This window comes from Bombus pyrosoma, linkage group LG3, assembly GCF_014825855.1.
Source record: "Bombus pyrosoma isolate SC7728 linkage group LG3, ASM1482585v1, whole genome shotgun sequence".
In the NCBI taxonomy this organism is placed as follows: Eukaryota; Metazoa; Arthropoda; class Insecta; order Hymenoptera; family Apidae; genus Bombus; species Bombus pyrosoma.
This window is the reverse complement of record NC_057772.1, coordinates 11,123,734-11,143,493: the sequence shown is the minus strand read 5'-3', so window position 1 is coordinate 11,143,493 and position 19,760 is coordinate 11,123,734. Positions and strand designations below refer to the sequence as shown.

At 35.4% G+C, this 19,760-nt stretch overlaps 1 protein-coding gene across 4 annotated transcripts in view; it reads right to left on the bottom strand.

Annotated features, from left to right (window-relative positions):
- The window catches only part of LOC122565799 (ras-related protein Rab-37), a 150,762-nt gene that overhangs the window by 11,116 nt on the left and 119,886 nt on the right, over positions 1–19,760 (bottom strand). The gene's annotated exons all lie outside the window — the stretch shown is intronic.

Sequence of the window (19,760 nt, the reverse complement as noted above, 5' to 3'; positions counted from 1 at the left end):
TCCCATTGCCTACATTTGCTATATCTATATTGTCATATGTAATGAAGAGGCTTTACGTTTGAAGTTTCGAAACAGTGCAGTACAGCGTTGCACACACAGTAGAAGATGTCAGATTACATTGTAAACAGATATTCTGCATGGTTTGCTAATCAATATCCCATTGAAAGCTTGCAACCTAATAAATGTATCTACAATCGCACGAATTACCAGGATCTTGTAATCTGGCCAGGACTCGACAGAACAAGCAGCAATCAATCTATGTATACAGATATTCGAATAGCAGAATATTCGAAACACGCTTTTCGCCATGAATATCGAATAAACGTATAACATGTACAACAAGCATTTCACAGATGCAAAATCTACACTGCCATATGTATCGATACACCAATTGGTTAAATTTACTAAAAAAAAAGAAAAATCAGAAAATTTTGCTTTATCTATACTAAACCGACTGTTTAAATATTTTTGTAATCGCCGTGAAATAATATTTGTATTGTATTATATTTTCCGATTTGAAATGATTTGATAATGCTCGACTCTCGTATCAATATTAACAAAATTGCAAAATGTTTCGTGTAACATGTATAATAATATATTCATTAAAGCTGTCTGTTAGTGTCTATCGTGTAACTTTTCAACGTCGAAGACGTGCCACGATTGAAGCAACGGGAAAATGAAGGTTGGCATCGCGTGTCGGAGGATCATTGTTCCTCGTTCGAGGCCGGATAATCGATAAACCCGGGAAAACGGGCTGGTTCCATCAACAACCCGTACATGGAACGACGGACGGGCATAATTCGCGGCAACTTGAAAGCTTCGTAATTGCTTGGCTTGTTACGCGATGGATTATATAACGGGTCGACACCTATGTCGATTTCAGCACTCGCGCGTTACGCGTCCGCTTACATAAACAGCGTCCGGGTGTTTCAATTAATCCGCGAAACATCGATCCCCATCGTTATATCGTTCAAATTTAACGACCACTCCTTAATATTTAGCAGAGTAGATTCCGACTTTTGGGTGTTTTGTTTCAATGGCTAATTGGGGTACGGTTAGTGGCGCGGATAATCGACGCGAATATTGGCACTGGGAAGAGACGATCGCGAATTAAATTAGATTTTGACAAATCTACTTGATACTTAGGTTGATTGCCAGTCTCATTGCGTTCCTTATTTTATTGGATTTTCCTAGTAACTGGCTGGATGTTTTGGCTAATTTTGTATCCGCCGTGTTACCATCTCAACCCTTTGGTCACAGTACTGCACTTTCGTATACTGTAATAAATTATTAATTAACTAAATGATAGATCTATTATATTTGTCATCGGTAGAACTGTATAATATTAAATTTTAACGTGTTATGCCTTGAATACATCGGGAAACATGTTTTTATAATATTATTAATTAACTAAAGAATAATACTTCTCATAAATATTCAATAAAATTCGCGATGCATCGAAATAATTTAACGAACTCGCAGTAAAATTTCTCGTTTCCCACTCCCACTAAAAATCGTAACTCGATCATTTTGACTAGCTTGATGGTGTCGATGTTAAAAGTAGTTCCGTCTCGAATATCCACGATTTCGTCGAATTACCACAGGCTGGTTCCCTCCCTTGATATTTTTCGACGTGCGTTCATGAAACGACGCTGTTGAAACGCGTTCCTATTACGTCCCGTTTCGTTGGGCGTGGAAGATTGAAAGGGAAGTTGAAATTGTACCGCTTCGAACGCCGCTCTTTTTCTGTTTGATGTTCGGTTCGACCCAATCACGGTAGTTAAAGATTGATTACCGGTGGTGCCGGGGAAAAAAGAATTGCGAAAGGGAGGATGTTGCAGCTTTTCGTCGATTATTGTTCGTTATTGTTTTTCTACAGCCGCTTCAAGTTTCATTTTTGATTCTTGTGCTCAACTTTTCCAAGTTTTCCTTTCCATTAATCGATGAAAATAATTGCGACAGTGACAGGTTCAAGATAATCTTGTTTTTAGTTCTTCAAATTGGAACTAATGGGGGTAAGTTAAATCTATCTCGTAGTAAATAACAATCTTATATTTATTTGTTTGCCCTCGTTTGTTGCACAAAATGCGATTAAGAAAGAAAACCATTCGATTGGAAATTTGAAATTAAACGAAGATCAATGGAATTAACGAGTTAGAAGTCGAGTCTGTCGGGGATTCCCGGGGCGATTTCGTTACAAAAACCGAATCCTGATGCAGATACGAGGCTGGCTGGTCCAGCCTACCGCTTTGGGCCCACCCACGCCGTACCTAGCGTCAAAAAAACCCTGCAGGTTACAACGGAACAGGCCCTGTTGCCGGCGGACTCTACCCGACTGGTGGCGCCCTTTCCTACACTTTGCTTTGTACGACCCGAAGAGTTGGAAGCAGCAGAAGCATTCCATTACACGAGCACCTAATGAAATCAAAATTTCAAGAATATTTTATAATTAAGCTACAATAGACGGGTCTATTATACTTTGAGAAGAACAATTGCAAGATAATTTCATTTTGCCATTCCTAATAGAATTATTTCTCTTTAATACTATTCGTTCGTTTCGACAGTTATAATTAATAAAAATAGTAAATTAACGCTAATACTTCGAACGACTAAACTTGTATCAAGGAAATACAAAGAGTCATTGAAATTGCCAAAAGAGTAAAATCCACCGTGAAGTTTTACCATTTTTAGATCTTTTCCATATTCGAAGAATATTGTTTGTTTGTTCTTTTTTATTATTGCGAGTTATCTTTCAATTGATTTTTCGAGATATTCTTAGCATAGCTTTGAAGGTTTTCGACAACTTGAATGTCGACAGTTTTTCAAAGGTCTTCTATTGGATCTTTAGTAGTCTTTTTATATAGATTCCTTCTATTTTTAAATCTATCGATCCTTTCTTCGACATTTCCATTTACCAAGGTCTCCATTTCGTTGTTGCAATTCGCTAATTGCAAAATCTAGATACAACGGTATTCAATCAAGACGCGCAATCGTAATCTCCTTAATGAAAATGTGTCCTGAATAACCGTTGCCAAGTACTAATCATTCATTAACACCTGCATTTCATCTGGATAATACACTTTCTCTGATTAAAAGTCTTCGTTATCAGCGACCAACCGTTACCAATAATTAAGTTCTTATTACCGACAATTAGTATTTTAATTTCAATTGCACAGTGCCTTTAAATCTTTATGAAATTTTATGTCTTCATTGCAATCTTTCTAAATGTATCAGATTTACACCCATACGAGATCAACTTAAATCACAATGGACACGGTCCACATACAAACTCCACCATTTTTGCATTGAATCAAGTGATTTTACGATTTAATCGCCGCTTTCATATCGTTTTCATAGGACACAAATCAAACCAGATTTTTCTTATAATCGTCGTAGATGAATAGACCGATTTAACCAAATTCATACGTACAATAACTCCGAGATTTTTACATTAAATCAAGAAATTTTACGATTTATTCGTCTTATAAAACAACAGTCTCAAAGACTCTTCCCATGTAATTGTCATAAACGGTTACATCAACTTAACGAAATTCACGTACGATCTGCAAAATTGTTGCATTAAATCAAGAAGTTTTACGATTTCGATCACTTTCTTCCCGCTTTCGTAGAACACAAACCAAACGAGATTTCTCCCATGATCGTTACAAGCGATTAGATCGATTTGACCAAACTGACAAACGACAGGTACGATCCATTGCTTCGTATTAAATCCATAATTACGATTCAATCGTTTCCCCCGTTTTTATATCGTTTTTATAGTACACAAATCTAAAGAGACTCTTCTCTCTCGCAATGATGATTTCGGTTCCACGTTTTTACCATTTTAAGAACGGCGGTTGTTTTAATGGAATGTAAAGTCGAGGAAGGAGAGCGTGTTTCATAGGCGTTTTCATCGATGGTAACACGGTCTCGTTTCTCCGTGGATTCTGGCTATTGTGCAAGCGCCCTTGGCTTTGCGCTCGGACATTATCTTCTGTCCAGACACGGATGACCTGTCCCCGTTGCGTCATCGCGTCACACGCCAGCGATTTCCTTCTTTCGCATCGGTTACCTCCGAAGAAGTCCTTTTTCCATGTCACTGCCGATGTTTCAGCCTCTCTCTTCTCCAAGCCAGCTTTATTTTCACCCCTCGTTCCGGTGTCAGCGCGGAATATCGTGTGTTCAGATTCCTCTGCGCTTGTTATCTAAGCCATCTGAGATCTTCGCGTGCGGTAATATTTCGAACGAAGGTTTTGCGTGACGTGGTAAAAATGTAGATTTTTCGCCGGCACCGCACGACTAATAATTAAAGCCGAATAATTAAACGAATCGTTTAGCTTAGTGCGTATTTATCTTCAGTTTAGTTCTCGTCGGTTTTATGGATTAATTTGACGTTCAGTTTTAGGTATTTTTGTCTTAGGGATTTTTAGGAAGCTTCGGAGCTTTATATGACGAGCATTAAGCGTCGAGTGTTCGCCAAATTTTACGAGGGAGATTCTACATTCTAACCATGTGAGGCAAAATATTGTTGCGAAATTTAGAAAATAGACGAGGAGAACTTAGATTGGTATTCTTTAACTTCGTTCTTTTTTCAAATTCGTTGCCTTTTCCACATTCATTTAGATCGTCTTTCAAAGACATCTTCTCTGTTTTCTTCTTCCGATTTCCACTGACGTTCGTAAATCGTTATTTAATTTTGAAGAGAGAACGAATTGAAATAAACTTTGTTGGACAACATCCAATCCATATTCGATAATGCGAACTATTACTATCGAATTCACGCAGTGATCAAAATCGTTTCATTTGTTAAAGGTAATTTTAAATCTAAACCAAAGTAAAGAAAATCAGAAATATGTATTCTTATTTAGAAGAGACTGCCTATAATCGTCGTATTCTATTTCGAAAGATTCAAATTACACCGACAGGAAACAAGAAAATGACGGAAACAAAACGAGATTTCATCTTTCAAATAACACACACGGCAATGCCATTCGACGATGTCACTCGTTTTGTATTGTCTTATTGTCTGTTATTACTGCAGCTATCTGAACTGACGGAGACGTCGAATACCAGCACGCACACCTGTACGCGAGATTAATTATTGATCGGGCCCGTACGTTCGATCGATCGTTAATTCGGGGATGCGTAATTAATTAATGCATCGGATGCATCGGACACATCGGATGCATCGGACGCTTAGAACATTGGACAAACAGAGGTATCACGGTGTTGCACTTAAAAGCACACGATGAATCCTTACAGATATGCGGCTGGTTTGCAATTAATCAATTCGACGAATCCGTGACGAAGCTCGCACGTGACGTTGTTAACGACGATGTCGCAGCTGTTGGACGTTTATGACCACGAGAAATCGCGTGCTAGTTGTTCAAAAATGATAAATTAGAAAATTAAATACATTGAATTTGATAGATCGTAGCGATGGAGTAAAGGATTTGTTTCTTTTGAATTGTGGAATCTATTTTTTGGTCAGCTTCAACTAGGTTTTATTGCTCCGATTTTTTACCTATATTTCGGATATGTGTAGCTTTAAATAGTTTCCAGCGATAACCAATTCAATATTTTTGTGTTTAATAAGTCAGTATAAAGTGTAGTCATTTAATTAGTATAATATTTTCAGTTAGTCAGGTCGAAGTTTAATTTACGTAGGTAAAAACATGTATGAAATTCATATGAGTTTAAATTTAAAATAAAGAATATTTAAACTAGAGAGAATTTAAATTGTGAGTAACATTTTAACTAACGTTAATTTTCCATTTGGCGATGTTCGATTAAGAGATAATCTGATAATCCATATTGTAGGTAGTCCATCTATTTGGTTTTAACTTTTACCTTCGATATGCTAATAAAGTTGTGAAATATTCCAAAGTTATTGCAAACTTAATTCCTGGAATATAAATTGATACGTTAATTGTTATAAAAGTTAAATGATAATTGTACGAACGTGTAACTTTCTCTGTACTGCTCGTACAGAAAACAATTGTGCAAGAATATTCCGTGGATGAAATTAATTTTCTGTTTACCTGTATAAAATTATTCTATATTCGATTATTTCTGATTTTCCAATAAAGTTTCCATCTAACATCTGCTAGACGAACGTACACGTGCCAAAAAGAACGTGTAAATCGCTCGTAGTCGAAAGGATTACGCGGCTCAACCAAAATCGGTTGAGTTGAACGTCCTTCTTTCACCTGCGCAAGAGGTTTTTGTCCCGATTACATAAAGACATCCGGCTGCACGGGCTCGATTTTTTCTTACATGCGTAGGATAGAAGACCAAGGATCAAGTAACTCGAACTGTTCCAAATGTCAGATTTAGACTAGCGAATTCACTATTCGCACAATTTGTCATATTAAAAGACAGTTCTTGTCCCTCGAATAGCTCGCGTGATGATCAAATTGTGGAATTTGTGGAAAATTCGAAGATACAAAAATGCACAGAATACACACGAGGCGCAAAATAATATAAATAATTATAGGAACGAAAAATTAGACGTTAGGGAATTAGCGTTACCGTGAATGTTCATGCATTTGTGAGAAATTTGAAAATTCGAAATTGCACGATGCACAAAATGCTCGTAGTATGAAACATTGTAGAAAAGTATCCAGATTTTGGTGCTTGTTACGATACTTTGTACGTAATATCTACTCTTCTATCAAGGGTTTACTCTCTTAATTAAATTGTCAAGAACACGAATTTGCGCAAAGATCAGCAGTCCATTTACAAGCGATTATCCTGCTAATTTTCAGTCCTCCGTAAGAGAAAAATATCTTCTTCCGAGTTGCTGTCTTCCACCTTGTTTCAAGTTACTTTGAAACCTGTATCAAGGCAATTTGTTTCACGCGAAGCTGTCAGAACCGAGTTAATACGAGAAATAATACGCTGGATAAAAAGTTGCGGAGCTCGCGGCAGAACGGAGAGAAAAATTCCAGGAGCTTTGAAAAAAGGAGCCATAAATCCAAGCATGAGCGCAACGATTTCCTTTTTTCTTCCTCCTATTTACAGTCGATCATTCGAAGCGTAACCACAGTTGTGGCACGCTCCAGAAAAAGAGACTTAGGCGAAGAGAATCGTGGAGAGTGTCAGAGTTGCGAAACGAAGATTAAAAGAAGGAAGTGGAGGCAAGGTGAAGAGGTAACCTTGTTGTCACAAAAGGAACTCCGCCCTTGTTACTTCCTTTTGATTCCGCGTTTTCAAGCTGCTAGCCGACGAAATATCATTCGACCATCGTGCTTCGAACCTAACGAGGTTAATAAAGCCTGGCATACTTTCGAACGGGTTGTCGGTTGTTTTTTCCAGACGTACACTACCGTCCATAAGTATTCCGACACTTTGCAAGTTTTTTCATATCTTCATGAACTTTATCAAATGTATAAATTAACGTAAAAATTAATAACTAGCATGTATAGTCCAACTGAAGAATCTTAGGACGTCTATTTTTAACACAGGGAGGATGTTTAATGCAGATTATGAATTTTAAATTACATACATCTTTTAGTAAAGTTGTTAATACATTAATAATGTATAGAGTAAATTAAATAAAAATTATCAAAAATGTATCAAATTAAGTAAAATGTTGCAACATAGTCCGTTCATGATTTGCTTCAATTCTGAGGCAATTATGATAATAACTCTTCCAAGACTTTCGAACGAGGATCTATTTAGAGATCAGTGCACGAATACATTAAAAAGGTACGAGCAAATAGATAAATATTTTTTATTCTCCAATGTATGGTTTTCAAGAAGATAACAAAAATATAAGAGATTATATCTTCTACGGTACGCTGCTTCGATAATTTAGTTGCGTGTGTTTGCTCTGAAATTAATTTTCAGTTTCTCTGTGTTTGTAATTTGCAAATTGAGTTACAATAATTATACTTTGCCTGTGTTCCATGTGTTCAATGTCTCCGTTCAAGTGCTGAAGAAATTTTCCGAGCTTCGGTAAAATAATTTGTACGAAGGTCTTATAATATTAATTCTGCACTTATCCATTTCCATGATCTCGTGAATTATATTTTGGAAAAGGTTTTGGACAAATTAGTAATGCATCGTAATGATAAAATAATAAAGAATGGAATAAAAAGATACTAAACAGAATATGAATATTATTTATCAATTGGATATTATTTGTGATATCGTAGTTAAATTACATTCTATGAGAAATAAACGAGTCTCCCGGTACATTTAAACTGGTAGTGTATGTGAAATTTGTTCGAGAGGTAACGAGCTATTTGCCGTATTTTAATTAATTTCTCTAAAATTCCAATATTTATCAAATTACAAAGATGTTATGTACGTGTTGAGTAAATTCTTTCGTCAAAACTGAAGGAGATTTTCGAAATTTTCCACTCGCATTTTTCCCTCATTTTTCTTTCTCCCTCAAAATATTACGGATTCATGTTTTTGATGTTGAAGATGAGAAAGTGCTTGTTAAGTTCCAGCAGCCATTATGAAAACTAATCACGCCCTTTTGGCAACGTGCTATTGGATATTATAAGCGTATTGGTTGGTGATGAAAACGGCTGGTTAATGTGTTTTCCTGGTAGCTCGAAGAGGAGAAAGGAATAGCCTGGTAAGGTCAGCAAAGAGGCGTTGACTGACAGAACATTCTGATGCTGTTCACTAATTAACATAGTAATTAACGTGGTGATTGCTGGCTGACCGCGGACCGACCTATTTCCGGGATTGTGTGTAACCACCCCTTTCCTTCACTCATATAACGAGTTTTGAATTTTAGAGACGCATCGTCTGTTCCGTGATATTTCAAATAACAAGTGAAATATTGCATAAACAGGCATTGTACATGGTACGAAACATCGTCAGTATGGTGAAAAAAATGATCGGGAAGAAATAATGTCAAATTTAACGCGTGTTCTAATTTGTTTGTTCGTGATTATTAATTAGTAATTTTGTAAAATTACATCCAAGAAGAATTCGCAGAAGTTTCAGATTCTAACAATTTCTTTCCATTGGCAATATTATGTAAAGTAACATAATATGAAATTTACGTTTTGTTAATAGGATTTCATAAAATTAATGTTTAGCGGCTCAACATACACATGATATTTTATGCCAACTGGTTCGTGATCAATGACAATTTCATGATTTGGCTATTTTTCATAACCAATAGCTCATTTCCATCAACTTAAGTGTTTGATATCGTAAATAATATTTGCTAATGGAAGTGGGGAATAGGACGAAAAGCCAAATGCAGGTCGATGTTGGATTCGATAAAGATTTTATGAAAATATTGAAAAAGAAAGTTCACACTCAGAGTAACTATGACTTCGTTTACAAACTCATTGCCCTGCTCGAGATCCCCAGAAATTCCGAGGTTCGATCGAACAAAACTCGATAAAGTAAACTGTTGGATATCATCACTGCGTGAACAACAAACCAACTTCTTCAACTTTGTTAACATAATACAAATTTTGTTTACCATAAAAAACTTCATTGATGTTAACGGGATTCGAACTCACTATCATAGCGTTGAAGTAACTTCAACGTTTGAGACGATAGCCACTTCGCTAACATAATGTCCACAAAAGTGCTTCTTCTTTTCTTTAAATATCAATAAAATATTGTAACATTTGTTTATTATATATTTTCATATCAATTTCACGTATTTGATATATTAACTATATCATATTTGAATTATATTTAGTAACAACAGCATACATATATAGAGAGCAGAGAATAAGTCGACTAGTTACTTCAAGCACTATCAGATGGCACTGCGAGGCTCTCACAAAGGAAAATTCCTCTCTTACGACTTTGAGGCTTACGGCGCGACGCAATTAGTATACACTACATAAGATAATAGCGCAATTATATTATATTATATTATAATGTTACAACATTATAACACATGTAATAACGCGATAAATCGTTATTATAATAATTTTGATTGATCATTTAAACAACTTGGGGCGCTCTATTTTTGAAAGCTAAATTTACAAAATACAAATAGCAAATACACTAAAGTTAAATAATAGAAATACAAATGCTTATTTAGTTAAATAAACCACGAGTGTAAAATGAAAGAAATCGAAAGAATAATCAATATATCATCGTTGGAACAATTTTAATTGCACATTAAATAAACATCGTCCGTTATATTAGAACACTAACTGAGCTGTTTATTTGACACTTCTTGAATACTTGAAGCACTAAGCACTTTCATTAATTAATTAAACATAGTCTAATAAAGTTTAATAAAGCGATTAATAAAAACATAGATCGTTATTTAATTGAAAAAACCGCACGAACAAAACGAAAGAAATTAAAAACAGCAGCAATTTTTCATCGTTCGAAGTATCTATTACAAATGATTGATAACGATCCGCTGGGAAAGTAATTAGTATTTTATTTCGATTACTTTTACATTGATACTCATAGCGGAGCAAAGTTTTCATTTCCGTCGAAGCTGCGCGTATTCCATCGAATTAAAAAAAAGCAGTGAAATTAATCGAAGTAAACACGGCTTCCGCTTCCACTGATTTCCGTCATTTTTTATTACGCTTTTTTTTTCATTGCGTATTGATATTGGGAACAGCGTTTGATTAAATTTCTACTGGCCCAGTCGCGTATCGCCACCGAATACTGACGCATCGTTCAATTATGTAGCTCTCCTTTTTTTACGTCTTCCGTATATAATTAACCAAAGCTTCTTATGCAGGAGAAAGCGTACGACGAGAAATTACGGACAATTAATCCTTCTGTACGAACAGTTTGCTTTAATAGTTATCATTACTTTCGCGTTACCTTAACGTTCACGTCTGAGATTTTTTAAGGCCGTTTGAAGCTAAAGAGATTGAAGATTATTATTTAAAAATGTATTGTGCTAATAAGAATTCCGAACTATACCTAAGACTTCAGTGATCGTCGTTATTAGAATCGGAAAGATATTTCATCAAAAGTCAAGCAAATTCATAATTAAACGCGACAGAATTTCACGCTTTTGATATAACGAACTTTGCCTCGGTGATTTGAATCACACGCAGAAATACTGATCACCAACAAATTCGAAAACGCAATAATCTACGCGTTATAGTAACTCCGAGATTAGTTTTCAACGCGTTATTTTTATCAATTTATCAACCGATCCATCAGCGTTTCGGTACCGATGAAATTGCATTTCGTGATCGATGTTAGCCATTAATATACCTCGAAAATATAAATATCTTTCGTACGTAAATCTCTCTCTAAATAATATTTTTCCTCGTTATTTCTCAACTATCTACATTTTGCCAAAATAATAATATCAGTGTACACCTGTCGATTAAATTTCAACAAACTACGCTGATAACAAAAGTTTCTTTATCGTACATACTTGAAGATTGCGGATCGCAACCATGGTCATTAAAATCCATCAAAATCTATAGACTATATGCGGATATATTTTCTTATTTATAGAATAAATTATTAGAAGTTATGGAATAAATAAATGGCAACTATGAGTACGTATGGGAATTGGAAAATTAGAGAATTAATCGCAGTAAACGATATTTCCAGTAGAAAAGGATTTTCAATGAAGGAAAATGCCATTTGGAGCGCGAAATAATTATTATAAATTTTCTTTGAGCACCGGGGTATGGTAGGTTACATCCGCCTGTATTAAACGTTGAATTTGATGGGAAATTTTCACGGCTGATGTATTACCGGAACGTTATTAAAGAGGAAATCGGGAAATGCGAAAGCAACGACGCGTTTACAGAGAGAGGACACGTCGGCGATATTTCAAACGGGGCAGGTTATATTCCACGGCTGTAAACATTTTAAAACGAGTAACATTCGATGTGATAGGATTATCTGCTTTGTGACAAAGGATATTAACATTCTTTTAGCAATTGACGTTGATCTACGTAAGAGAATTTGCGTTGGATTCATACTATTGGAACAAGATAGAAACGAGGATTGTTAAGACAAAGGATCGCTTGTTCAATCGTGTTAAATACAATTAAAAACGATCCTGCTTTTTAACGAACAGTCACGGGTTTCAAGAGGATACAAATTACATTCTTACGAAATGTTTATGTCGCTGTCGTTCGATCAATGAATGGAATTGTCACGGACAGACCAACGTTCGTATTTCTGTTCCGTCAAAATGGCGAGTGAAATTTCACGAATAAGAGTTTACATGCGAGAAAAATACAAGGCCACTTTTGTTGATCTGTGGCTTTTATGCTCCTAGAATTGGTTGGTGAAAATTAATTGGGTTGTAGATTTATATCACTGTAATTTTTTTTAGCAACTAGAAACGTAGCGTTTCTCGGCAGTGCATTTTGTTTTTTTCACTTTTGAAATCTTTCTCGTTGTACAAAAGTGGAAAGCTGACCGATTCGCGTGTTTGTTTCCACGTGAAATGGGAGGCGAACCGGCCCGTTTTGCCCATTCCAATGAAATATCGTCGACATCGCTCTGCTCGCATACAGTAGCAAATGAACAGTTGGATTTTTCGTTCAAATGCAAGAGAATGTATTCACAATATACAAAGTAGTCGAAAATCCTTGTTTGGAATTTGTGGAAATGTCGGGTATTCCTAGATGGAAAGTTTGTCATTTGATTCCTTTTTAGAGAGCTCACTTGACCTGTGCCGTTTGGGAGAGAGAATTGATGATTTTACAATTCAACACCTACACGCACAACGTTGCCGTAACAGATACAGGTATAACATCTACCATGTCGTATAATGTGTGTTCAACATTAGCAGATTTATAGAAATACTTAATTATTACATTATTTTGCATACATAATTATCTATCTGACAAACAATGCTATTTATTATTATCCTTAATAAAACGAATACAAAGGAAAAATGAGATGTAATTTTTACATTACATTTCTATAATTCTGTATAACCCTGAATAGACATTTGAATGAAAATTTTCTTTTCATTTATTTTTTATGAAAATTCCTAGATAGATGATGGTCGATACTTTTTAAAACTGGATTTTACGTATGACAAAATTTCTACACATTATGTTGTTAATTTAATACTCGAAATATGTTTCGACTAAAGTTGATTTCATGCATGATCATGAATTTCGCTCGTAATACATCGATCGAGCATGTTTAAATAATGAGAACTATCGGATCGTACTAAAACTCAACTTATGATCGGATCACAGCATATCTCCTATTTTTCCCTCTTTGAACATAAAAACAAACAACGAATTAATTTCGAACATGGAAACCCTTTCACCTCGATATTCAGATAAATATGCACATTTAAAATGAAACTCTACCATGAATATTCACATAAAAATAATCCATTCGACTGAAATTTCGTCTTGAAAACTTGCATAATTCATGAACCTTTTCGATCTTCTCAAAATTGCACTTTATCGAGCATTAGCAAAGCAATTAAAATCGCGCTTTAACTCGGTATATATGGAAGAGTCATTTTTCTTATTGCCATCGTACATTTTGAATCTCTAAAAATTCAGTAATATAATCATATAAATATAACTACAATTACGTAATAATATAATTATCCAATGGAAATACATGTCCACAAAGTATAGATATAATTGGAAAACATTGTTATAGTGACGCGTAAAATTTTCCGGTTTTACGATGAATATTTAACTTTATATTTGAAAACTAATGTTTAAAAGAATTTTAAATAATACTGGGCTAAAGAATATGGTAAACAAAAACAGTATAACACACAAGAATTCTTATATAATTGTACAATATTACTTAAAATTCTCTTAAATACTGCTTTTGAAAAATAAAGTAAAAGATACATTTGGCAGGAAACTTTTGCACGCCACTATATTACATATTTTTACATATTGTATGTTGTACTTTATATTACATATTTTTATTTATTTCGATCAGTCAAACATGCGCTAAAGAAGAGCAAATTTATTAATAAACGACCACAATATAATAATCTAGCACCTTGCACGAAAATCTTAAGAAATCTTCAAGGAAGAGGTAGAGAAACCGAAATACTGGACTTCATTCGAAAAACGTGTCTCCCAATTAAGTCACTAGAAATCCCGGCGGGATATTCAATGGGCGACTGGAGCGACATAATCGTCGCCATAAATCATTATTAATACGTCCATTAGGTCGGCTCGATCGTAAGGCCACATTTGGAGTCGGTTCACGAGGACTGGTTGGATACTTTTTTTGCGATTCCTCGATCTCTGCGCTCGTTTCCTCACTCGTTTTATATTCTTTACTTCGCGAGATTATCTTCGTCCGTGAAACAGTAGCGACTCGTAGCTGCATATTTTCAACGATAACGCGACCATTTGCTGGTGAATATCGACCGATTAAATTCCACGAATTCCCCGTTTTAATCGCGAGATCGCGCGAATGTAAATCGCTCGCGAGGCGAACGGAACGTTGTTATCGCGAATACTTGGTGTCGGTTTTGCATTCACTCGAACGAATAGATACTTACATGCGACAGTTTCTTGCTTGATTGGGCTTTTATTTAGTTGCAATATATCTTCATTTTTGTTGATTTTAATACTAATTTATAATTAAGCAGAAATATTTTAATACAAAGTAGATAAACACGAGCAGAAGCCGTTAGGTTCAACCAAAAGTATAATTGTTGAAACAAATAATATTTTGATATAGTGTACACTTTAGTTGAAATTTTAAGACGTCTTCTCGTCGGAGTCTTCGATTTTCAATTAGTTTCTCTGTTTTATGAATTGATTTATTTTGTAACAGTAGAACTGGCAGGTGATTAACGCAAGGAGAAAGATCTAATCGTTACTTTCTTCGATCGCTGTTTGATATTTTCTCTTGTCGCATCTCAAGTACACGATATTCTCTCATCCTTTTATCAATCGTTCAATTCAATCGTTCTGTACGATATTCAAGATTGCATTTTAAAATGTTGAAGCTTAGGTAACTCGAATGATACAAACCTTGCTACGAACATTTATGTACTTAAATCATCGTGCACCAACGAAAAGTAGAATAAAATAGCGTTGGAAAGACACGATCCGAGTTTCATGTAGCGTATCGTGTCGCGAAATCCAGGCAAGTCGTTGCTCGATGAATATTCAGGGATTCCGTTACATTATGCTAATTCGACGTGAAACGAACAGTCAGAGATCCATAAGTAGCTTGTTGAACCGTTGTTCTACTGACGTAGGAACACGAAAACACGTGGCTCGATAGAAGCAATTCCTAATCGAAACTTTGCTCCGCCGCTAATTTATGGAATACATTACACGCATCGAGCCAGGGCAAACGTTATTTCTGCGAATTGTTCTTTCTAACTGATTTACAGTTATCGGCTCAGTTGTAGTTTAATAGAATGTATAACGAAGGCCTGAACGAGAGGTGGATTGAATTATCGACAGGTCATTGACGGATTCGTTTTTTCATCCAGCTCGATCGGTCTTGTAAATCTTGTTCAGTCGACCGTTCAATAGGGTGTTTCTCGTTTTTTTGTAACGCGAATGTTGAAGGGTGATCAGCTAGGCAATCTTATTTTTAGGATTTTGAAGAGGTGGGGTGATCGAATTAATGGCGGAGAGTTCGAGTTACGTTTTATTATACCGAGCGAAAGCCAAAAGTGGATAAATTCATTATTTCTGAACATCAGAAAGGACGAATTATGAGAAGAATTTATGCGAATCTATAGCATTGAAGAGATTGGAAAAAAAGCGTGTAGTAAATTCATAGTTTCCTAAGCAATTGCTCGGGATTTTTATGTTGTTTTTATTAAATCATTGTATGAGTAACGTGGTTCTTAAAACAGTTTCGAAACCTACATTGCAACATGTAGTAATTTTATGTGGAATAATCGTGCAGAATTCTGAAAATTCTCTTTACGTTTCTATTAAAATTCTTCATAAAAAAGAAATATTTTATATTAAACCATTAATTCGAAGTTAGTAACTCAATTATAAAACTGTCGCTGGATAACTATTCGAACAACATCGCATAATCGATGCAAATGTTTTGAATAATTGGAATTTTAGACACGTGCAACTTCGAACCATTGATACACATTCGAAACAGTATTCATTGTCCTAATAAAGGATTTTAACTCTGTTAACGATAGCAAAGAACTCTTGTTTAGCTCTTATAGTAGAAATGATGTAAAGGATAAAATGTGATGAGGAATGAAATTGACTGTGGTTTATAATTTGATTAATAAATCGCTTTCCATTTAAAGGCGTATAGTTCTAATTTGAAAAAGTGTCGGCGATTATTTCAGCGATTTGAGCGGCGGCGAACCGTGAGAAAGGAAGCGAAGTCGTTGGCCGCGAACGAGCAGAATAGGAAAACTCGTTTAAGACTGACGAGATCCAACGTTTAAAACCGTCGATCGGCAACTGTCAATTAACGAAAGCTTCCGCCGCACGAATCGATCACTAGCTTAGGGGTAGCTTCGCAGTGAGTCGGGATTAACTTGATGTTAAGCTACGTAGAAATTTATGGTTGAAATCTTTGGCGTGTTTAAGTACGCTGAGTTGTAGATACATTTAGAATACCACGTAAACGTTCTAAGATTAACTACGTTAGATTAAAAAGGTTTGAACGTGTTTTATAAAATGGAATCTACACAGCTACACAGATATTTCCTACATGCGTGTGTACATGTTTCTTGATGATCTTTCGTGGTCTATAAATTTATCAAAACTTTTCAAATCAGTAGAAACCAAGAATTGTATTAAAAAATTACCTTCAAATCAAAGCACATGGGAAGAAGTTATTGGCGCAGAAAGAGCAAAATGACGCAAAATATATGAATTATTTTAAATTTACGAGGTAATTATCTTGAAATAATTCCTGGATTAAATATTTCTTAAAATAGTGTTAGAATAATGCTAAGTAGTAGTTTTACCTTTGAATGACGTCTACACTGAGTTTCAAATGTATTCAAAAGTTATATTAGATTCTATGTAATGTAAATACTAACAGAGTGAAATGTAAACTCGGGTTGAATCTCAAGCAAGCTCACGTTAAGTCACAATAAATTTACCTTCGTTAAACTTCACGTGGATTGAAGGTAAGGTACCGAAAACAATCTGCCGCGATTTCCTAAAGCAGACACACATTGAATCACGGATATCGCGTACTTCCACGCACAATAGGTCGTGCATCTAATTGCGCAACAAAGTCGGCTTCACGATAACGAAGCCACGACTTCACGATGCTAGCAACACGCCGTGGAAAGAGAAAATCGCCGGTAATTCACGTATTGGGTAATTCACGAGAAACGTGGAAAGTAATTGGCTACCCGTTACCTGAGATCGTTACGAAGAAATTGCGCTGAAATGCAATTGCGCTAGTCGAGGCTCGAAATTTATGGATTTTCGACCATTTATGGCGATTCATAGGAAAAATATTTGTTAATGTTATTTGCGAACAACGTTAGTAGAGAACAATATTCAGAGTTTGAATTAGACATTCAATAATCTAATTATCAATTAAAATAAGTCGTAACATGTACTTATCATTGGCATATAAATTGTGTATATTGCTGTATATTCGTATTATATGTATTCTCTTCCATCTTTGTGAAGTCCAAACGTAAATTGATTAAGAATTTATTATTAAATTACTTCTTATTAGATTAAGAGTTGAAGTTTAAAAATGAATAACTCGAGAGAGCGAAGAAGGATAAATTAAAACTCTATAGGAACATAGGAACATTTTAGATAAATTGCTTTTAGATTGATGGCAATGCAACACGAGAATCTTCGATCGATCTTTGTCCTGCAATCATTGCTATTAAATTCTTAACCTAAATATCATACCTCGTACCTCATCCAAAAACATTCCCTTGCACTTTCTACTTCAAATTTTTAATGAAAAAATAATATTTCATCATTTTTCACAGTTTCCTGTTAGTTTATTAATTTACAAAGAATAACGTAATTATAAATAATATTCAAAGTTCAAACTCGAAAATTATTAATGATCCAATCATCGATTAAAATATAAAGACTTTTAAAAGGCAGTAACGTTTATTAAACGCAGAAGGAAAAACGATAATTTCTTTCAATATCAGTTTACGATGGTCTCTCATAAGAACCGCACAATGTACATAAAACATCTTCAATTTTTCGTTCAAATTTCTAATATATTTTTAAGAGTCTTTTTCAAAGATTATTTGCCAAGCAAATTGTTTGAGTCAGATCTAAAAACTTACTCTTCGAATGTCGATCACGAGGGTTTATGTTCTCTTTATTACACGCATGTAATTACGGTTTAGCAATGAGACCGACATGCAGACCGAAAATGGAACCCAAGGGACCCTTTGACTCTCTTTTTTACGACGCTCAGGGATCGCCGGTGTTTGTCACATAAATGGCCATATCATCGAAGCGCGACACTTGTTCAAACACGGCGCACGTGTAAGAAGAATAAAAGCTCGTGGCCGTTTGTCTAATTGCGTAAGTCGACTGCAATAATTTGTTTAGCAATTCGACCATCGTCGTTGGCACCTCGAAATAACAAATCATGCGGCTCGCCTAATGGCGATTTTTATTTTGTACCTTTGACGTTAATGCTCTTTCGAGTTGATCATTATGAATTACACGATATGAAAGAAAAGCCTAGAAAGAATAAATTGCCTTCATAATGCGTTATTAATTGAATTTGAAGCTCAAATTTCTTTAGCAAGAAATTATACGATACGTGTTGTCGTTAATAATCTATTTGTTATTACTCTGTTGCATATCGTTGCAAATTATTGTTGTGCGACTCACAATAGTGTTGAATATTTTCTAGGAAATGCGTGGCCATGAAATTAAATTACGAAATTGTTACTTTTGTCTCTTAATTATTGTATTAATTATCGAGACGAATAGAGTGCCGATTGTCATACACTTATGTGAAATCGAAAGATGCAAAAATGCAAAGAATGCGTATAGCGTGTGAAGGTATGTACCTGTACGAAATATTCAAAGTAGTTATATTAATATACTAGTTATTATTTTTGAGTGATAAAACGAACGTCTGTTTAAGTTGTATTGCCCTGTTTGTGTACACAAAAATATAAATTTCCCCAAAAGTCCATATAAAATCATAAAGGTATTCTTCTCTATTTGTAACTTTCCTGTAGTCGTTAACAGTTTAACTTTTTCACGAATCCTCTAACCTCATTTCTAACTTTCAGAAACTCGAGAAATATCTGTGAAATGATTCACATTTCGCATCAAATCGGCTTGCAGATCGTAGTAACGAAATACGTATATGGATCGAATTAACCCGCGTCGAATTGCAGTTTCCAATTGCGAATCGGCGTATTGTTCAATTTTTCCTACACATTGAAAATGAAACCATCGCCATGGTATTCGACTAATTAGAAAATTGAACGGTTTCACTGCGGAAGCGAACAGTGAAATGAAAGACGTGCAAAAGTTCGGCGCAAAACGCCCTATCTCGGTACGATATTATCGGAAGTCGAACGATAATTCATCCTCTCTTTGGTTGTTTTCCCGCGAATTCACCTAAACAAGGCGACCACGGCGAACATCATCCTCGAGAAGAAGGTTACTGGCTGCTTTTACGACCAATTACACGTTGCACGGCCGTATCATCGTTGAAGCTGAACTATTCGAGTCCGAGCGAGCGTCGTTGTTATCGTCGTTCAGGTTGAATCGCGTAACGTTTTTCATCTCGCGCCCGTAGATGTCGACTGGATTCTAAATTATCGCAAGGATAGCTACGTTTTCAACGTTTTTCCTTCGGGACACCGTTAAGGTCCGTAAATGTACCGGGTGACTCTTATTGTTAGATACTTCTGG